Source organism: Lissotriton vulgaris, chromosome 1_1 (assembly GCF_964263255.1).
Source record: "Lissotriton vulgaris chromosome 1_1, aLisVul1.2, whole genome shotgun sequence".
NCBI classification, from domain to species: Eukaryota; Metazoa; Chordata; class Amphibia; order Caudata; family Salamandridae; genus Lissotriton; species Lissotriton vulgaris.
In genome coordinates, this window is record NC_141685.1 from 1,546,965,105 (window position 1) to 1,546,988,116 (window position 23,012).

The 23,012-nt window shown below is 46.0% G+C and overlaps 1 long non-coding RNA gene across 1 annotated transcript in view; it reads right to left on the minus strand.

Moving 5' to 3' along the window:
* Positions 1 to 23,012, minus strand: part of LOC147750792 (uncharacterized) — a 93,737-nt gene that overhangs the window by 59,863 nt on the left and 10,862 nt on the right. The window contains exon 2 of the long non-coding RNA XR_015299863.1: positions 20,351 to 20,475. This is a non-coding gene — a long non-coding RNA (uncharacterized LOC147750792). The remainder of the gene's footprint in view (positions 1 to 20,350; positions 20,476 to 23,012) is intronic.

The window sequence follows — 23,012 nt, forward strand, 5'->3', positions numbered from 1 at the left end:
ATCTGCCTATCATCGCTAGCTGGTATGCGAATGGAAAATGATTTCCTAAGACATGCGGTGCTGCGACAAAGCCGACATTCGAACCGCAAACCCGACTCAGAAAATGTGCAGTAGGCCTCGCCATAGGAACTCTTGTTTTATGCGACCTGAACTGCGTCGCAGGAATGTGCTTTTAATGGTACACACCAACGCATCGCCTTAAGTTGTTGCAACAAGGAATGCTCAGTCACGCTGCCGAGCCCATCAATTCAAATACATTTACATTTACAGCTGCCGAGAAAGCTAGAATCGAACGCAGAACGCACCTCGCAACGAATCTGCCCGAGGACCTGAACGCGATTGCGAAGTTGCCCTAACACCCGCGCCACGGGCCTCAGATAAAATGGCATACAATTACTCTTCACCATTTTAATTAATGACACTGGTAACCCAAAGTACGCGCTTGAACAGCTTACCTCTCGCGCTGAAGTCTACGGAGCCATGAGCGGGGACATAAGTCACATGATTGTGCATCGAGATACAATGTCCTGACGAACCTAACACCATTTGTAAATATGGACACCATCACGCAGCTTGCGCGCGAACTAAGCTTACCCATTGCGCCAAGATTACAATGCCACGTGCAAACCTGAGTAGGCCATCCTATTGTGCCTCGAGGTACAAAGACCCACAGAAACGATCCAGGCTCCTCCCGACCAGAGAGGATGGGGGGGGAGGGAGGCAAGAAAGCAACGTGACTTTGCGGGAAATAATGAGTGCAGTGAAGAATACCGAAAGCCATCTTGTTGTGCTCGAAATACTCCAGTTCATCTCGGGCATAACACACGCTCCCTTCACGAAAAGCCACAGAAAGCCTTGAAGCAACGCCTAGTGCACTCCCTTACAACATAAATGATGTGCTGGAAACCGGAAGCGATGTATTCCGCGCATGCAGAGCCTAAGTAAAGTTACGCGCTTCATATAAGCCAGGAATGCGTAACCAGCAGAACGAATGGATAAATTTCCAGGTTGCGTGGCTCCATTCACGCAATTATTACAATCAGTGCAGGTTCGAGCCCTTGCCCACAAAGACAATTGCAGGCAGATATAACAAGAAAGCCGAAAGTATGCGCCTCTTGCTAATGGAACATTTCAGGGCGGTTCTGACAAGCGGACAAAGGCTTCCGTGGTCGGATTCATAATTGCCTGTGTCACACTTCCTAGAAGCCACCCACAACGAGCCTAGAACCCTGTTATCCAGCTCCACTGTCGGCACTTATGAATTAAGCCACCTCCTCGCCCCCCTTATATCTCTCTAACCAGTGTATCCAAAGTGATAATCGCAGCACGTTCCAAAACCACTGCATGCTCACCGAGCCCAAGAAAAACGTGAACAAATCCCCGCGCACGAGGCCACTGTAATCGCTGCTGCACAAAAGAGCAGTACTCTAACCCCCAACTCGCCCCGTCGTGCCCACCAAACAATACAGTTCCATCTGCGCACAGCAACACATAAAGGCGCACACTTAACGAAACACGCTCACACTGGGGCATAACTCACGAGATCACTCAATAAAATATGCTTGTAAAGTAGATTTACATCTCGTTCGCAAAACGGACCTCCGAGGGTACTCCACGTGGCTAATTCTTACAAGGCTTTAGGACGCATAGTACCCCACAGTGCCATTTCGCAGTTTCCCTATAACAATCATGAAGCAGGGGCCAATGTGAGAATTATCCCTGCCACGCCGCTAATTAAACCCTGGACCGGGCCATTCTCTGTTTCGAAGACCGCCGCTCTAACCTGAGTACCATACTTCTCTGCAACCGCCGGGGGCACATGCCCCTAACAAATTTCTCCGTTCCCTCTGCCACACACTCACTATGCTCCCCAGCATGCGAGAAACCGGACGGGCCCCAAATGCCCCCAAGCTAAGTGAAGCACGACACGGCCGACATGAAAACCAAAGAGCTTACAACACCGACCCCCGCCACTCACCACGTGCACGAGACAAACCAGGGACCCGACGTCCTAGTCTCACGGCGACTCCTCGGCACGACCATCTAACCAGAGTGACGAGTACGAAAAGAGTGTCCCAACATGGAACTGCGACGTCCGGGGCGGCAAAGAGGCCTCCCCAGCAGGGCAGAGGTCTGATGTACTCCAGACGGCTCCTCCCCACCGCCCCGGACGTGCATCACTACCAGTCTCCACCAATCAGGGGAGACTGCCTCAGGAGAGGAACTACCGCGTCATGCGGGGGCGGGACAGCCCTCCGTGACTAGGAGCCCGCCCTCCTGATGGCCACTGCGTGGCCTCGGGCAGGCGCATTCTGACAGTAATCCGCAGAGGCACCTAGCCCTTAACTGCTACGGTTCCGCGCCCTTGGAGCTAGCAGTGGCATAGCCAGTGTTTACAGAAACCATGAAAAGCCTCCTGCTTTCGTTAGGACGTGTCAGTTTTCAGGGCTTCTGAGGCGCACACACTCCCTTCCCCCTCCTTGCCCTATTGTTCATTTGTTGCCTCCATAGTTGACTGCTCCCACTTCACCTGAGACACTGGTTCCCAAACTTTTTTCACTCGTGGCTCCCTTGACCTAATTGGCAGTTGGCCGTGGCTCCCCGCCATTTTTTTTTACTGGTGGACGGGTAGGGGGGATGTAAGCACGACATCGGGAATACTTCCTGTTGTCTTCCTAAATTAATTGCGATGGCAGAGCCCACTGGTCTAATCATTTTCAAACTATTACACATGAAAGGCTAGTCTGGCTGCTAGTTGTAACAAATAAATAAAATAGCCGAGGGGCATCGGTGGATGCTACAGATGTGGGGGTATGAAGGGCGGAACAAAAGAAATACAGAAGTTGTGCAGCAGGAACGGTCACAAGCAAGATGAACAGACAGTAGGGCCAGGAATTGCAGGAAGAGGGCTGGAGCACACAAACCAACGGTACAGCTTTAAATACAATAGAAGGCAAGTTATTAACTGCAGCTGGAGAAGCTGAGTCAAGAATTACAGAACTGCTAGCAGACGAGCTGAAGCAAGAGATGCAAGCAGGAATGCAGCAATAGACCATGCAGCTGGAGGAACTCAACAAAAACAAACTATAGTAGGGTTTCAGCAAAGAGTGTAACAGGAACTGAAGCAGAAGAGGAGCGGGAGCTGCAGCACAAATCGCTAAAATAAGAAATATTGCAGGTGTATACAGGGAGCGATCATCATGGTCATAAAACTGTCAGAGAAGGAGTGGAAATTCCACCTGTAGGTCTAGCATTTATCTCTGTTGGGCAAGGCAGACAAAGACTGCAGTATCCATGGTAGATCACAAAATGAAGCTACCTGCACCCCTTGCTCCATTTGTATGACAAGAAACAAATGAACTTGAAAAAGATTTCCTTCTTTTGAATACTGCTGTGAATGCTACCAAGGCATTGTGTGCTATTTCGGGATGCACGGCTTGTGCATTGCAGTGCTGGGAAGGAAAGGTTTGATGATGGCAAGGGTTCTGCAGCTAGCAGTAGTGACACAAGGCCCAGTGGGGACAGAGTTTTGAACTTCATCCCAGGAAGCCTGTTCAAAGTTCGACTCAATACGTGCAAAAAGCTGCACCTCTCTGCTGAAAACGCAATTAATTTACTTTTGAACTAAGTCTAATTTGGAGCTGTAGCCTTTGTGAATGGGATGAGAGCTGACTGGCACCCTGAAGTGAAAATATAATACCTGGCCTTCGAGAATTAGTCTTTCGCAACTGCCTTTCAAACTGATGTCCAATGAACCCAAGCGCATAGTCAGTGTGAGTACAGTAGGTAGAATTTCCAATGTATGAAGTTAAGATAGACTGCAGTTTAAAGGAGGTGTTCTGCTATATATCGTTTTTTTTAATCTAGAATCTTTCTTGCAAATCTCATTTTATTTCGTGAAGTATCCCAAAAACACGCAGTACATTTTTTTTCATTCGCACGCCTGACAATATGACTTTTGTCCACATTGAAGGCCCTTCAAATAAAACCGAATTATACATAATCCTCCTTCTGCTCAGATGAGATGTATTGACTTCAATAATAGCAGCGAGGCGATTCATAATGTTTGTGACACCTGACTGATTCCGGTCTCCCCAAGTAGGAAAAGAAAGAAAATGGGGCTTGGCTTGATAGAAATGAAAGCCTGTGTGCGGCGTTTGTGTGTTTTTTTCATGCATGAGTGTGCGTGTGATCATGTGTTTGTTGTGCACACTATTACTCTGGAGTTCTGGCGCTCTGCACTTCTGACATCGCTGCACATTTTTAGTCTAAAAGTCAAAAGCACTTGGCAAGGGCTCTCGGAAAAGAGACATGTCAGAGAAGAGACATGTAGTTCGTGAAGGGGCGAGGCCGCTCATGCAGCATGTCAGCAGTGTACGATGGCGGAGGTGCCCGGAAGGTAAAACCTGGTATCTTTGGTCAGACAGAGGAAGGCTAGCGTAGAGGAATTAACACACATATTAAACTTTTTTTTTCTCTGTCTTGACCGCACATACCTGTTTGTAACTTCTGAAGAGGGTCCCACGAGGCAGGGCAATAACAGGGCGGGCGAGCTGCGTCTGCCAGTAATGGCGCAGAGGCTACATCTGTGAAAACACGTACGTACACACATACGTACGCTCTTGGGCCGAACCATTGTACCCGCATTAAGCAAATAAGCAGGTAGCATTTGTAACTACCCCAGACTTTGCTAAGCTTGCGCTAAGCTGCAGTACGTTCATCCAACAGTCAGGCCGTGGTAGGGCCTCAAAAAGATGTATGATATTTACTGCCTACACACGGCCGCTTTCATTCCCACATCGTGCGCTGCGCCCCTGGCAACTGATAACGGCGCACCAGGGCGCCGCGGCGCACAGTTTGGGAACTCCAGCCTGAGAGCGTTGGCCGACGAGAGCACTGGTGCTAAGGGGCAAACACTCTGACATCAATGGTAAATTTCTGTGAAATTTTTGAAGACAATTGTGGGCCCCCCTGAGTTTCAGCGGCAGTGCGACCGCACGGTTCGCACACCCCTAATGCCGGTACTGTACGAGTGAAAAACTTGCCTCGATGCCCAGGTCCAGTCATAATTTATTGCACCCAAAGTTTGCTCCAATCCGTTTACCCCATTATTAAAGTGATGCAATGTATAAAAGGGGTCCTGAATTCAGGGGTTGATAATTGTAACTGGTTGCAAATGTCCAAATTCGTTTAGCATCCTAGTTCTTTTTTATGCTAAATGGGTGCTCTTCAGCAATCAAAAATAGTTAGCTCAAGGTGGAATATTATTGTCTCTCATTCTCTGTGTGCACCTGGACTAATTCATCCCGTTGTCCGTTTTCTCCTCTACACAGCATATTGCTCTCAGCGTCCACCCAGAGCATTACTACTCTCCTTCAATTGGCCAGAAGGAAGGGTTGGGAGGATTTCCAAAACATGGCGAGGACCCTCTCAGCTACCAACAGAGCCAGTTCAATAAATCCCATTGTAAAGGTATTCGTTTTAGGACTGGGATACATTCCCAAACAGACAACCCTCTGTGTCAAATATCAGTCCCTTATTGTATTTTAAACTCAGCTAGCATACTGGCACCTGGGACATTCGGAGTTGTGGCTGGGTAAATCATACTAATCTTATGCAGGGTGTGATACACTCTGTGTATTATATTTAACGGTATGTATTTGAAAAAAGGCATTGCCGGATATTTTACGTGGGTATTTAATGCTTCATGCCATGCTTTATCACGCAAAATTCGCCCCACTTCTGCTTCCCATGTGTCTCTTAGTGGCTGCAGGGTTACCCCTGTATGCTCTAAAACGGTTTTATGTAACCACTCTACCAATTTTCTACCTTGACCCATGGTGTTCAGTTCCTGTAACACTGCATGCTTCTGCGTTTCTATTAGATCAATGTTACACTGCTTTTGGATTGCATAGAGTAATCTGCCATATAATAGGAAGTGATCAAAAATGGGGGTTGAGTGGTGCACTCCCTTATCAATGAATTATCTGTGGATATTCAAATTTTAATTCACAATTTTGAATGGGTGTGCTGAGAGGGGAGGAGGAGCCACCCTCCACAGAAACTGGAATGGAAAAGAACACTAGTGACAAAAGTCATTAGGCCCTGCTCGCACTACCGGTGGCAGAAATCCATCTGCCTGTGTAACCTACAAATTTACTAATGCTTGTATATACTTTTAAAGTTCTTTTAATTGAGAATAAATCATTTCATTTTTAGAATTTTTCTAAACATCCAATGTATGCATATCACATAAACAATCAATCATTCTTGATTCTGTTCTAAACATTGCATTTACTATCTAAACAAAAAGGAATAGGTTCAAACAAATACAAATTTAATTTTAGTTTGGTATGTGCGAACTCGTGAGATTAAATGCTGCACGACAGTGTGCGCAGATTTAATGTGTCTGGTGTGGAAGTGCCACCTCTAGAAGTTGGCATGTCTGTGTAGTAAATGTGAATTGACTGTCTGGCTTGTGATTGGCTGGAGCTGGCTGGTGTGCCTGGCTCCAGGAGTCAGGATGGGTCTGCCCCAGTGGTGAATGGAGAGATCTGCATGTTGATGGGAGGGAGGAGTACACCTGGGACCAGAATAGGGCTGGGCCTTCCCTACACAATGCTGGCTCCGCCCCCTATGGTGTGACTGATGTCCCTAGCCTGTCCTGTGAATGGGGAGAGGGGCTGAGCACAACAAAGTGCTCCAGAACCAGCTGCGTCTTGTTTTCCCCCTACCCTGCACCCTCCAGACAAAGGAAATGTATGTATAAAAAGGGGATGTGACCCTATGTAAAATGTTTTCTCTTTGGATCCTATCTTGAGGGGGGCCTGCTGCTCCTGGGCACCAGGAGGAACCACTACTGGGGACAGCCTCCCTGCTGGAGGGCCCTGTGAGCTGGCCCCTGGGCCCAGCCTTTGCCCCCCTGCTTCCTAAAAGACTTCTGGACTTTTGCCTGCCAGCACCTGGGAAGCGCTGGCCTCCCTTTGCTAAATAGCTCTTTTGCGCCGCCGGAGCGGCGATCCCTATCTTGAGAAATTCCCCGGTGTGGGGATCCCCCTGCCTGTGTGATTTTCGGCACGGGTGCCCACCCCGCTTCTTTGCTCTTTTAAATGCCCTAGGGGGTGCCCACCCCGCCAGGACCTTGTGCCACTACTTATGCCCTAGCGGGTGCCCACCCCTCCATGAACCTGGTCCTTAAACGGAAGCCTACCCCGTATTACAGCCAGAAGGTGGCGGGAACAGTGAGGGCCGCTGCGCTGCCTGCGGCGACCCGGAAGTGCTGTAAAGAAAACAGGAAGTGGACGGGAGCCCACCCGCGCTCCTGTGGACAGAGGAGAGCCCGGCCGGAGTTGTGAAGCCGGCACCAAAACATGGCGAGGACCCTCTCAGCTACCAACAGAGCCAGTTCAATAAATCCCATTGTAAAGGTATTCGTTTTAGGACTGGGATACATTCCCAAACAGACAACCCTCTGTGTCAAATATCAGTCCCTTATTGTATTTTAAACTCAGCTAGCATACTGGCACCTGGGACATTCGGAGTTGTGGCTGGGTAAATCATACTAATCTTATGCAGGGTGTGATACACTCTGTGTATTATATTTAACGGTATGTATTTGAAAAAAGGCATTGCCGGATATTTTACGTGGGTATTTAATGCTTCATGCCATGCTTTATCACGCAAAACTCGCCCCACTTCTGCTTCCCATGTGTCTCTTAGTGGCTGCAGGGTTACCCCTGTATGCTCTAAAACGGTTTTATGTAACCACTCTACCAATTTTCTACCTTGACCCATGGTGTTCAGTTCCTGTAACACTGCATGCTTCTGCGTTTCTATTAGATCAATGTTACACTGCTTTTGGATTGCATAGAGTAATCTGCCATATAATAGGAAGTGATCAAAAATGGGGGTTGAGTGGTGCACTCCCTTATCAATGAATTATCTGTGGATATTCAAATTTTAATTCACAATTTTGAATGGGTGTGCTGAGAGGGGAGGAGGAGCCACCCTCCACAGAAACTGGAATGGAAAAGAACACTAGTGACAAAAGTCATTAGGCCCTGCTCGCACTACCGGTGGCAGAAATCCATCTGCCTGTGTAACCTACAAATTTACTAATGCTTGTATATACTTTTAAAGTTCTTTTAATTGAGAATAAATCATTTCATTTTTAGAATTTTTCTAAACATCCAATGTATGCATATCACATAAACAATCAATCATTCTTGATTCTGTTCTAAACATTGCATTTACTATCTAAACAAAAAGGAATAGGTTCAAACAAATACAAATTTAATTTTAGTTTGGTATGTGCGAACTCGTGAGATTAAATGCTGCACGACAGTGTGCGCAGATTTAATGTGTCTGGTGTGGAAGTGCCACCTCTAGAAGTTGGCATGTCTGTGTAGTAAATGTGAATTGACTGTCTGGCTTGTGATTGGCTGGAGCTGGCTGGTGTGCCTGGCTCCAGGAGTCAGGATGGGTCTGCCCCAGTGGTGAATGGAGAGATCTGCATGTTGATGGGAGGGAGGAGTACACCTGGGACCAGAATAGGGCTGGGCCTTCCCTACACAATGCTGGCTCCGCCCCCTATGGTGTGACTGATGTCCCTAGCCTGTCCTGTGAATGGGGAGAGGGGCTGAGCACAACAAAGTGCTCCAGAACCAGCTGCGTCTTGTTTTCCCCCTACCCTGCACCCTCCAGACAAAGGAAATGTATGTATAAAAAGGGGCTGTGACCCTATGTAAAATGTTTTCTCTTTGGATCCTATCTTGAGGGGGGCCTGCTGCTCCTGGGCACCAGGAGGAACCACTACTGGGGACAGCCTCCCTGCTGGAGGGCCCTGTGAGCTGGCCCCTGGGCCCAGCCTTTGCCCCCCTGCTTCCTAAAAGACTTCTGGACTTTTGCCTGCCAGCACCTGGGAAGCGCTGGCCTCCCTTTGCTAAATAGCTCTTTTGCGCCGCCGGAGCGGCGATCCCTATCTTGAGAAATTCCCCGGTGTGGGGATCCCCCTGCCTGTGTGATTTTCGGCACGGGTGCCCACCCCGCTTCTTTGCTCTTTTAAATGCCCTAGGGGGTGCCCACCCCGCCAGGACCTTGTGCCACTACTTATGCCCTAGCGGGTGCCCACCCCTCCATGAACCTGGTCCTTAAACGGAAGCCTACCCCGTATTACAGCCAGAAGGTGGCGGGAACAGTGAGGGCCGCTGCGCTGCCTGCGGCGACCCGGAAGTGCTGTAAAGAAAACAGGAAGTGGACGGGAGCCCACCCGCGCTCCTGTGGACAGAGGAGAGCCCGGCCGGAGTTGTGAAGCCGGCACCAGGAAGTCGGAAGATGTGCTGCAAGGAATCTGCAGACAGAGTCCCGCAGTGTGGGGAAGCCTGAGCGGGGTTCTCGTGAGTCCGGAGAGAGAGCCCCACAGCTTCAGCAAGGTCCAAGCAATTGCCCGCGTCCCGCTCAATCCTTTGCAGGAGGAGAGCGGACCAAAGAGGAGGAGCCCCCGCCAGGAACCCGCAGTCCCGTGAGTGAAGACGGGCTGGTGGGGCTCCGGGTGTGTGCTGTTGGTGCTGGATCGAGGCACAGGGGCTGGACTGCAGTCAAGAGAGGCCCCGTCTAAGCAGCGGGCTGCTCCAATGTTCTGGGTACCACCATTGTTTTCCGAGCCCCGTGTGGCTCCAACGTGGCCTCCATTTGTTTAAAGTCCCAGTGAGGGGCTTGGGCCATAATTGATAAGGGGGATAACTTAAAGGGGCCAGAGGGTCCCGTGTTCTTCCCTACTTTTGCCCTCATCATTCCAGAGCCTCCGTGGCACCAAAGGGGGCATACTTGTTTAAGAGCCTCTGGACTCCAACGTTGTTGTATTTGGAGTCCCCGCTCCACCAGGGGCACATAATTGTTTTACAAGTCCAGAGGGGCCCGAGTCCTTGCCCGCATTCACAACCCATTGCTCCCAGAGCCTGAGGGCTCCAACGAGGCCTAGAATGAAGGGGGAGCTCGCACAGTTGAGGGTTTTCAAGGTAATGCGTTTTGTACAGGTGTAGTGTGCTAAAAGAGGAAACACTGTCTGACCAAGCAGTGTGAAATCCAAGGAACTCATACAAAGCTCACTCTGTTGAGAGAGAGCACCTCTGTGCACAACAGGAAGGACCCGTAGGTCTAGTTCATTCAAACATCAAAGGGTAATGGTGATTAAGCGACAAATTGTTCTTTCAGCATTCACTATTTATTCAACAGTTGTTGAAGTTGCTGCTTTATGATTCAATCAACAAAAGATATCCTAAAGTAAATTTCCATCATTAGATAAGTCTTTTCAAAGCAGATTATCACAAATCCCGATGCATTTCGGGCCACGCCCTTCTTCTGGGGATTACTCTACAAAACAATCCAAAAAGCACAATTCAATCATGTATCTGTATGTAGACAAAAAAAGCTAACTGAACAAAGTGCTCTCATGCAAACACTGTGATCGAAAAAATGAGTGCGAGAGTAAAGATAGACGCCTACCTAAGTAGGAAATCCCATGTGTATACACGGAAAATAAAGAAATGATCAGTGTTCAACATAGAGAAAAAGCTAAAAAGATATCACACCGTGTAGAAAAGAAATCTCAAAACCACCATGTGTGAATACAAATTTAGAGAGAAAATAAGAGTGTCATAGAAAGAGGTAAAGCGAGCGTGCTGTATAAAAGATAAGGGCAAAACCATCGGAACCGGAAATTTAAACAGGGTCTGGAGATGTCCCAAGCCGGATACTTACATCAAGACGATGTTGGAAAAACTATGCGGAGTACCGCGGAGTCAGTGATCAGTCAGCGTAGCCGCTGGGCCGGAGTGAAGTAAAGCGTGTGGGAGCAAAGACATGAAAAGAGGACTGAGAGTCGAACATAGAAAGAGAAGAAACCGCTAACCTAGAGGGTGAATGGAAGTGGCCATATTGGAAAGGGGGATATCACTCAAAGGAAGATACATCGTTATGGAAGACATAGCTGAAGAGTGTGATGCAAAAAAACGTGTCTGAACAAAAACAGTAAAGCATAACAGTACATTACAGGTAGCATAGAAATTCCATGCGATCATTAAGTCCATGAGGTACCATGGTGGACATAAGGCGGATCCAAAAGTTCTCTCTTTTGAGAAGGGTATTCCTATTATTCCCAGTGACTTTGACTTGCTCAAGTATTTGAAATTTTAATTGAGCCACACTGTGTCTGTTTTCCAGAAAATGAGTGGCCACACTGGATTTCAAGTTTTGTGTACGAATGTTACTTTTTGTGTTCAAGAACACGCACACGGATTTTTCTCTCAGTGTGTCCAATGTAGCATTTGCCACAGGGGCATTTCAACATGTAGATGACGTTACTACTGTTACATGTAGCATTCACTCTAAGTTTAATGACATGTCCTTTCATGGGGTGAGTGGTTTTGTTCCCAGGGATACAGTTACTGCAGTTGCTACAGTTGTAACAAGGTTTAAGGCCCGTATAAACAATAGGAATTGCTGTAGAAGAGGTTTGACTCAATATTTCTTTCACATTGCGACCTCTGGTGAAAGCGAACATAGGAGGTTGGCTGAATAGACCGTGAAAGTCAGGTTCCATGGTTAATATGGGCCAATGTTTGCGAATGATGTATTGGAACTGTTTGGACATCTTGGAGTATTTGGAGACCACAACCATGCGGTCTGAAGGTTTTTTAGGTTTGGGTTTCAGTAGTTCCGATCTCACACATTTATCAGTCCTCTCCATTGCCAGATCCAGAATGGGTGTGGGATACCCACGTGCTCTAAGTCTTTCCAATGTGATTCTGAGTTCTTTCTTGCTTTCTAGTTCACTGGATACAATTCGTTTCACTCTTAATAGCTGAGCATAAGGTAAATTGTTCTTCAGATTAGGTCGGTGAAAACTTTTATAATGTAAAGTAGAATTCCTATCAGTGGGTTTCCGGTAGATTGTGGTGAACCACTCATTTGGTTCTCTATGTATTTCGACATCCAAATAATGGATGCATTTGTCACTGTATTCCCAAGTGAATTGTATTTGTTCATAAACTTTGTTCCATGATTCCAAGAAGTTGGTTAGGGTATCAGTTGAACCTTCCCATAACAAAAAAACGTCATCAATGTACCGCAGGTACAGTTTTCCATGTTGTAGCCAGCTGTTTTGGCATAAAATATGCGACTCTTCAAACACTTTCATGTAGATGTTAGCGTAGCAGGGAGCTGCCGAATTTCCCATGGCAGTGCCATTCAGCTGTAGTATCCATTTGTCTAGCACCGTGAAGTAACTATGATACAAAGTATACATAGTGAGTTGCATGAGAAAAACTTTCAAGTCAGGATCCAACTCGGATGTGATTAGAGTTTGTTCAATTGCTTCCATTCCGCCATCATGAGGGATGGAGGTATAAAGTGAACATACGTCCACTGTACACAGCAAGGTCCAAGCAATTGCCCGCGTCCCGCTCAATCCCTTGCAGGAGGAGAGCGGACCAAAGAGGAGGAGCCCCCGCCAGGAACCCGCAGTCCTGTGAGTGAAGACGGGCTGGTGGGGCTCCGGGTGTGTCCTGTTGGTGCCGGATCGAGGCACAGGGGCTGGACTGCAGTCAAGAGAGGCCCCGTCTAAGCAGCGGGCTGCTCCAATGCTCTGGGCACCACCATTGTTTTCCGAGCCCCGTGTGGCTCCAACGTGGCCTCCATTTGTTTAAAGTCCCAGTGAGGGGCTTGGGCCATAATTGATAAGGGCGATAACTTAAAGGGGCCAGAGGGTCCCGTGTTCTTCCCTACTTTTGCCCTCATCATTCCAGAGCCTCCGTGGCACGGAAGGGGGCATACTTGTTTAAGAGCCTCTGGACTCCAACGTTGTTGTATTTGGAGTCCCCGCTCCACCAGGGGCACATAATTGTTTTACAAGTCCAGAGGGGCTCAGGTCCTTGCCCGCATTCACAACCCATTGCTCCCAGAGCCTGAGGGCTCCAACGAGGCCCCAGGTGTTTTCAGGAGCCAGAGTGCTCCTAGGGGTTATATTTCATTTTCAGAGCCCACGAGGCTCCCACGTATGGCCCATTTTGTGAATCAGAGCCTGCGAGGCTCCCACTTTGTTTTGAGGGCACTGTTGTTTCTTTAGGAGCCCCAGAGGAGAGCCAGAAGGCACGCTGGTGCCAGGCTCAGTTTCCCCAGATGCCAGTACTGGCTTTAATTGATTGAATCACTGTAAGCTTTGTGATGACAAAGATGTATTCTTTTTGAGTGGTAGGGTGAAGTGCGATAAATTGTAATTGTAATTATATAGCGCTTAATACCCCTGATGAGGTGTTGAAGGGACAGTTTGGTAAAAAAATGGTATTACATACAGTCTGGGTATTACTAAAATCTATATTACCACTTTATCTTAAACCTTTCTGCACGTTTTATAGCGGTCCATCTTATACTGTGCGTAATGCAAGTTTAAAATAATGACTTACATATTCACAGTCCGTTCTGTCACAGGCTGCCAACTCGTAGCACTACAGTAGCGTAGCTAGAGCTTTTGCCACCCGGGGCAGCCCCTGAGTTTGCCACCCAGTGATGGCACTGCCGGTGCAGGTAAGAGCAGGGGGAGTCGACAAATGACGGATAAAATAAACAAATAAGAAACCTTACCTTGTACTCACCAACGCCCCCCCCCCCTCCCCCACAAACAAAAAGTGCCTTCTGGGGCACAGGGCCCCACCCCCTCAGCTATCCCTCTGTAGCACTAAAAATACACAAGTCACTATTCTCCGCTGCACCGACCAAGATTTAATTCTGTTGCTTTCTGGTTACACAGAGACCTCTACAGTGCATTAACTAATAGATGTTTCATAATATACTATAATGCATTTCCCACTGATTAACATCTTTTTAGGTCGAGCATTCGAGACCTCTTGTATATACTTTAGTATATACTTACATGTGTATTAACTTTGGGGACTCAGGAGATCAGCCCTAGGACTTGTCTGCTTCCGCTTAGGGACTTTTTTTTCTGTTCAACTGCCACTATTTAACTGTCTTGATAGAAAACGACCAGTAGAAGTCAGTAAAATACAATACTTGCTTTCTGCTTGTTCCATTGCCTTTATTTAACTTTCTTGATAGAAAACGACTAGTAGAGGTCAGTAAAATACCAGAATTGTTTTGTGCTGAGGGACATTTTATTTTTTAATTTTTCTGGCAACTGCCTCTATTTAACTTTCTAAATAAAAACGACCAGCAGAGGTCATTAAAATACCAGAATCAGTTTATCATTCTCTATATTCCAGTCTATAGAAATTGTCTTCCACAAGCACCCGTATACAATATTTTTTTCAATTCTTATATTTTCAGTGATATGACCACTGAAGGCCCTGATGTTATAATAAAAACAGAGCTTTGGACTATACCATTTCCTGCTGAAAGGCAATATTTCTCTCCATGTGTTCCCATACCTGGCATGTCACGCAGTTTGGTGCTTACTTTCCCTCCATGTTAAAGAACAGTATATGTTTCAGCACCCAGGCTATTGTGCTGTTTCGCTAAATGCATATAAGGTCCCAAAGGCGAGACCGATTGCATTGCAAATGCTTGTATTATTTATCTTCATTTGAGCTGTGCATTATTTAACATGCAGCTACATGATGGTAGTAGGCCAAAAAAACGTACAGAATATTTTATTTTATTAGCCTCACTATTGACCCGGCCCCCACTCTCACTGACCCCACCCACGTTGGATGGAGCATCACAGTTTCCATACTTTTTTTTAATGCACTTCGAACGCTGATCATCCACTATACAGCTCCTTCTCCTTAGTCTAATTCACCTGGGGCACCGTTTTCTGGAGAAGGAAGACACAAGACTTACCCCAGTTGCCCCTCAGAGCTGACACTACGGTGAATGCCTTCAAGGTGTTTGAGATTAGAGTCAGGTCAGAGTCTGTGTCCCTGCATACAGCGAAATCACACGTAAACCCCCTCCAAGTGTGACACCCTAGCTGATTTCCCCAGTTCACATCTTAATTGCTAGAGGTTGCATTTCTTAAGGCAAAAAACTGCAGCGAGACTGGACACCTGTACCCCTGGCTATTCTGCATGAGTCTGGTACATGACGACCTATTCTGGCCATTGCTGTTGGTTTAGCATAGATAAGCTCCACCCACTTAATCATCTGTGGTCCAATACCAAACCTTTCAAGTACCCTAGTCAAATATTTCCAGTTGAGTCTATCAAAAGCCTGTTCATGGCCCAATGCCAGAGGGGCTGAGTGAGGTCAGCACGGTAGGACTCTCTATAGTACATGATAGACTCTCCTAATATTTCAAGAGGTATTCCATTGTGGACAGGGAAAGTTCTCTGTTTGTGCCATACACTTCCCTTCAAATGGGTCCCTTGGTGATGACATCAGGTTCAGCTTGATATATGATCTGCTTTACAGGCTCCCACAAGACCTTGTCTTCTTGAGGGTCCGACTGAAGGCCTGAGAGGATCAAGTTCAACTCATCCTGATCACCCCAGATTGGGGTGGGAGGATTTCTTCTGCTGATCTGTTGGAGCTTAGTAATTGGTGCCCTCTTCCTTTCTCATGAAGGGTCATATTCTTTGCATCAATCTTCAGATGCTCAGACTACATGGAGATTTAGCTGAGCCAATAAAAGACATTTTGTTTGCACCTACAGGAGGTGGATGGTATCCTGGCTGATAAAAAATCTGCTACAAATTTGGTCTATGCAGGCAGGTCCAAATTGTTTAGAGTGAGTCTAAGGTCTTTAACCTTTTCAAGCCTTACATTTCTGATGTTGTGTGGTTTTCTCTGCCGAATAAGACTTAGGAACCCCCACTGTAAAATGGTATTTGGCTTCCTTGTCCACTTTACTATGTCTTCAGAAATAAACCCCTTTTGTTCTGTCCATCATTATCAGTGCATTTTCTAAAATACTGTCCTACATCTTCCTCTCATGCCTGTCATTGATGCCCAGGGACATTTTAATTTGATCCTAACCTTCCTTACAGATTCATCATTTCAACCAATGTACAGGTATTTCCTTTATGTGTTTATCCTGGTATTTTTGGAGGCGAGTTACAGGTCCTCTTGGCATGGCCACCATTCACAGTGTTTTGATCCAGACTAGTTGTTACATGCCCATCTCTCAAGCCAAAGAATGTGTTAATGTTCTACATGCGTTAGTCTATCACTATTCCATCATTCTTTTCACATCCTAACCCCACTCAGTAAGAAGAGAGATTGCATAGACAGGATCCCAGGGGGAGCTCTTCCCTACTTCATGGAACACATAGGACAAAACAGAGAAAACAATCTCTTTGTGGGCTTCATAGGAGCCTATAAAGGCCAAGTGGTCAATAAACTTACCATATCACATTGGGTCACCCTGCGTGTAAAGATCTAGTATGTCCTACCTAAGGAAGATCTTCCAGCTGTAATCTGTTCATGGTCCCTGAAAGTTATGGAAGTTTCTACTGCTCTTACCGGGGGCACCCAGCATGCTAATATTTGCGAAGTGTCCACTTGGTCCTTTCTACATACGTTTTCAAAAATCTGCTGCCTCACGGCTCAGGCGCACAACATCCTAACGCGGCCCTCCAAGCCCCACTAAATTATCTGTAAGGGCTAAATTCCAAAATCGGACAATCTGTAGTGTCTGCCGCTGGGGCCGCGGATACTTCCAGCGGCTGCTCTGCCATCATATCGGCAATATCCACCCCTGGCGATAACACCTCAAGATGGCGCCCAAGATGAAACGGAGGTAGAAGTGGGGGTTGGGGCGCGGTGAAACGGACCCACGTTATGAGGTAACAATGCGGGGGCCGCGACATCAGGAACAGGCCCCCTGCTGCCCTTTCATCTTCCCCAGCGGGCACCCTCAGCTGGTGCAGCCCATGATCGCCAGATCTGCAGCCTCCATCTGCCTATGTGGCCCAACCGCAGTGTGTGGATGTGGGCCCGTGGCCACAGCAGACGGGCAGGATAGGTTACACGACCGGGAGAGGATTTTAATTACAGAGCTCACCCCCTACATATGACGAAGCCGCTGACGCCCTCTGGGAGATTCAAGATAGACATCAGATTTTGTCGAGCATGAAAGCTGGGTGAAGACCTGGGGATTTGTTTTAACACCCCTCCAGCTAATGACACGGGTGGACTGTGGTGCCCAGTACAGGAGCATGGGAGCATTTAGACCAGGGATCATGTGTGTGCAGCAGTGGTGAAAGGAGGTGCAAATACTGAAGATGCTCCTCCTTTTGACTGTTTGGCTCTTTTTCCCCTCTTGTTCTCTTGTACTTGGCCCTCGTAACTTTTGGACTGGAACTCGCGTGTGCCCCGCCATTTTGGGACCCTCTCCTGTTGTCGCTCTTTTCCTGGGTGCATCTTGCCATGTTCAGATGGTTTCCATCGATACCCACGACCCGAGTCTGCCATTTTGTTGATTATTGTCCTTTCCTTTGGTCCCTTGGATTCCATCCTGCTGACTGTCAGACATTTCTCTTACGCTGGACTGCCTTATCTGTTTGTCCCCCTCAGGTCCCCCTTTCTCCTCTCACCAATCTCAGCCTCCAACTCTTATCCCCCACATACCGCTCTCTCCCCCTTTTTATTTTTATTTAATTAAATTTTTTTAATTTTTATTTCTCTTTTTACTCTGTAAATATGTGATATATACTTTTCCAAGCCGAATCGCTGCAAAAATAGAATCCTGAGAAAATCTACCATTTATATATATATGTATATAGAGATAACTCTAACCACTAGTATATGTAGTAGACCTTTGTACTCACTACCATTCCTATGTGATTCTTAGAGTTTATCCATTTGTATCTCTTCCTTGAGTGACTTTACAACTTGTACATTTGCAATTTTTTCTATTTGTATCTCTTCCCTGTGTGACTTTACAACTTGCACATTTGCAATTTTTTTTCTTGTTTGTATCTTTTATGTAACTCATGTAATCCTAAATCCTTATGCATCGCAACTGGTTCTTTTGTAAAGCGCTCTGACACCTTCGGGTAATGTTCGCGCTATAGAAAATCGCATTAAATAAATAAAATAAATAAATAAAAATAATTATTTCTTCAGAGCTTTGTTGTATGACTTTCTTGATTATTCTACACTACTCAGTTTCATACCCCTGGGGTATTGCGTTGGGACTCCTCCATATTGAGAAATATGCATGACGTTTCCAGCAGAGCAAAAGGTTACTCTTCACCACCCTTTCTCCTTCCTTAATTAGTTAAGGCCATTATTAATAGGATCTCAATGTTGCAAATGTGTTATGTGGTGTTAGTATTCCCATCATTAAAGCGATCTTGTTTCCTCTCTCCATGCCTTGATTTCGCAGAGAACTGATGCAAGTGTGCCAGTCAACACCATACATAAACTGATGCCACATCCGGGGCAGACAATTCAGTGGTTTAACCTGTTCTCTGCCACCTAGTGGCATTGCAGGGCTATTGCTGCAGGAATCGTTTTTTCAGATCTTCACAAGGTAATGAATCTGCTGGAAGATGTAGGGGCCTATTCTAAAAGGTAAATTCGGTAGTAAACTTACATTTAAGACCGAATTTTACCATTTTACAGTTACCAAGGATTCACAAATCGATTAATAGCAGGCGTAAATGATTTTAAGGATATGAAGAACAGTGTTGAGCTCTTCACATAGGTAAGTCCCGCAAATTTTTTTTTTTGCATTATTATATTGTGCGAACTCGACTCCAAGGTATCAGAGCTCTTTACATGAGTACCAGTTGCATTACAGATGGACACAATCATATTTTTGTTTTTTTAGGCAAGAGGAGATTACGTGATTTGCCTAAAATCACAGGATGTTTGAGCCTCCCCCCAGACTCGAACCTGATTCCCCAGCTTCAAGGTCAGCCGTGTTGGCTGTTAAGCCACACCCTCTACTTTGAAGTTCCCCATAAACTGGGAAGTGGGAGTTACAAATTGTGATATGCCTTGGAAGTTTGGGAATGCCCACAAACTCATGTATTTGGGACACTCCCAACTCTGATTAATCCCCTTCCTGAAAGGGTCAGAAAATTACTCAATGGTAGGGCTGGACTAAATACTCTTTCAGGGTGCAAAGGGGAATTGGTAGCCTCCAGATTTGCTGGGGGTGAAGAGGAAGTGCTTACTCCACGGGGGAAATATTTTCACCTCAGGATTTAAAAAAAAAAAGATTTTGCACTGGTGATCCCTATACTCGCTGTGCTGACTTCTCCACCATGGAGAACTCTGCACCAGCCGAAATACAATCTCGCTCGAAAGGTCACACAACCTTTGCCTGGTATATTCAAGCAGACATCTCCACACGTACCTGTCTTACTATTTTGTGAATCGGGTCCATAGTATCCACCAGAAATACTGCCATGGTGGCCATCACGGTAAGTACCGTTTTAATCATAGTCTAAAAATGTATGCAGAGGGCACATGTCCTTGAAAAAGGAATGTACTTTAATATGGGTGATACCAAGCTGTTTGTAAAAAATATATACGAGAGAAAGTAAAGGCTGCAACAGCCCAACAGGAATTACTAAGAGGCAACCACCTTAATGGTTACAATTTTATGTGTAAACAAAAACCATTCAAAGTCATTTTAAGAAATTTAATGATAGGAAAAGTCTGCCTTTTTGTCACCTGCTGCTTGTAGCCAATTAAAAATGTATGACAATGGCATCTCTTTAAGACTTAAAATTGGATGACGGCTTTATTATGACATCGCTGTTTGTCAGCTCTCAAGATCCTGTTGGGTGCCTATAATCCATGTGTTTGATGGACCTGGTGGGTGTTCTTTAGAGAAGTATCTATACTCATAGTTTGGATGGCAATAGGGATACGCTAATCCAGTCTTAAGGGAAGAATTGGAGAAAGGTGAATGAGCTTGAATGTAGGAAAACTAATAAGAAATTGTGATTTTCAGGGAGGATTTAACAGTGATTTTTTGTCTCCGAGCCCAGTAACTCGTAGGATGCATTGCCTTGCAAAGTAAACTGATATGGACAACGTGCATAGTATATGAAACTTTACAGCTTGAAGTTTTTCTGTCATTTGTTCAGCCCATGCAGTGCGAGCACCCGTTTCCACGTTAAAACTATCCGCCAGGGAAAAGTAAAATGTATTCTCTCTAGCATCTGGTGCCATAGAGACTGGCACAAATGTGTTGGCATTATTCAACATAAATAAATTTGGCGGCATGAGTGTGAGGACTTAAAAAAGCGCAGGCCAAGGGATTAATGCCATTGGAGAATAGGGCCATTCATTTAATGCCCCTTTTCCCCACCCATTACCGCCGCCATCTGATGGCTCTGAGCATGCACAGCAATTCCTTTGTCATATTTTAGCAGCTTACCTTTTCTTGTTGCAAAGCATAAACGCTGAAATTTCATTCCGAAATTCGCAAGTTGTATTTTTCCTTCAACATTGACATGCAACTCAGCCTTTTTTGCCTTTAATGGCCATTGTGTGTCTTTCTTTCTAGAAAACATTTAATGAGACCATATTAGGACAAGTAGTTCATCAGTTTCCTTCACAATTTTTTTTAATCTCTTGAGATAAAAATATTATCTATATCTGCTGCAAATACCATTTTAATAGCATTAAAAACACATATCAAAGGTTCACGAATCCACAAATCTAGTTCTGCTACCAGATAAGTACTGCTAGGCTTTATTAAATCACAAGACAAATCACTAATGGGACACCTGCACGTCTTGTTTTTTTTTAAATTCAGGTGGAAAGCAGCCCAGTCATGCAGTTCGAGAGTGGAGTCATGAACTGATGTACATTTTTTATTACAAAAGGTGTATTGTGCCACAGGATGCTTTCCATTTAAAGCAACACCTCTCTTACACCTCAGCTCACATTCATCTAAAGCCCCCAGACCTCTCTAGGAAGACAGTTCCGAGTCACTGATGCTTGGGAGGAGAAGGTGAAGGAGAGAACTGATTTTTTGATAAATTCATAAAAGAGACACAGTCGAGTCACATTAATTTACCAATTTTACAGGCAAACAAACACCATAAATAAACGGCGCTAGCAACAACTCTGGTCTTTGCATATGTGATTTTCGAAACAAGGTACAGCAATAATTTAGTACCTGTCTCGCCGGAACAAAAAGTGATGAACAAGGTAAAGCCATTAGGTGTCCTATAGACCAGATGTCATTGTTTTGTTCTAGTTTGTGCTTGTTAGACCTGACACTCTTGGCTGGCAGTCCCCCATACTGTTTGCTTTCACCCTTCCCGTTTTGCTAAATTCGGTTGTGTTGGTTTTAGAACTCTGTGCACTGCTAAGCACTTCTGACGCTTGTGTGTGTACTCTTCTTAAAGCATGGTATAATTGTCTTCCACCTTATTGCTACACTTAATTTTCCTTAAGTCCCTAGTAAGTGATATTCTCTGTACCCAGGTCCTACAAATTAAATGGTACTAGTGGGCTTGCATCACTCATTGTGCCAAAGTAGTCTTTTAATATATGGTCAAAGCCTGCCACGGTGTCAGGCCCCGCTTCTGGCCTACCATCTGTGCCACTAGGTGTGGTACCTTTGGGTACACTGGGTGATGGCCGGGAGGCGGGCACTCACTTTCACACATCCGCACTCACTCACATGCATGTTGGCATAAACACAGACACCTTGCACAGGGCCAACCAAATGGGGGAAGCACACATACACACACACCCAGAACCAACATGTGTTGGGCCAGCCGAGTCGCCAGGAGCCCCTGATAGGCTCCTGGCGACTGTACGAGATTAGGGATATCTCAGCTGCCATGTCTTTGCTAGGCAGTCCGGATCAGAGTCTGCATGCATCTCTTACCTGCTTGCAGTCTCTCCCCGGCCCGTGGTGATCCTTCTCAAACAGTCAACACCTTCCACAGTTAATCCAAATCCCTTGACAAAAGACCCTTGTGACAATGTCGGGACTGTAAAGACAAGAGCAAGCTGAGTACTTTCTGTAATAAGCGCAAGATCACAAGTGCCTAGGCCTAAATCTCCTTGACATTTCAGAGCTACCATTTATTTCTAAGAATTGATGCAAAAGACTGCATAGCCCATTGTTGGAACTGTTAAGAAGGCAACAGCGCATAACTACAAAACATAACTGCAAGGCATCCATAGTGCAAACAAGTGGTTTGCTTTCGCTCCAGGCCGAAAGGGTCTCACCCCAGTAAGAGGGTGTCTTTGTAAGGGGTGGCTCCTCCGCTAAGGCGGAGGAGTGTTGCCCCACTGCTCTCAGAGCCATGAAAAGAGGAATAATAAAATGATAACAACGTTGTTATTAGCATTTTGTTTTTGGTAACTACAAGGCTAGGGTAGGGTGGGGTTGGGGGTGCTGGGCTAGGGTCATAGGGGGAGGAGTGGTGGACACACTCTAAGTGCACATTACTGTTTGGCCAGCCGTTGTGGGCAAACTGAACAGTCATGCGCACTTTGCATGTTCCCCACCAAGCTGTAATGCACAACCCGGTGGGGATTATGCACAGGCTCCCAGTTCCCATCTGAGCGCCAAACCCTGGCACACAGAGCAACCACAATTCTGCATTGCAGTATTGTGTTCAGCCTAGGGGAGCCTGTGTGCTACCTGCTTCTGAGACTCGCCAGGAAGAAAAGCAACAACGTAGGAGAGACAGCGGCCGTAAAGAGGTAAGTGTTTTTTTTAACGTTTTTTTTTTAACCTCCGCCACCCCTGTTCCCTGCCACTGATCTTTGCGGAATACTCACCCCAGTAAGAGGGTGGAGTTTGAACTAAACATCACAAGCCACACAATACTTAGCCAGCTCTGTCAGTATGAGGAGTGGCAGAGCAAGGTGTGATTGATATATAAACGATTAGAGAGTGGGTGAGAATAATTCAATGCAGTACACTTAGAGAGCAGCTGAAACTTTTAAGATTTAATAGTCCTGGGCTATTTGCATTTCCCACAACATTTACCTATCGGAGATTTGCCCTGAATTGCCTCAAAATTACTTACCTGAGATCTGCCCCGAATTCGAACTGGGACCAAAATCAA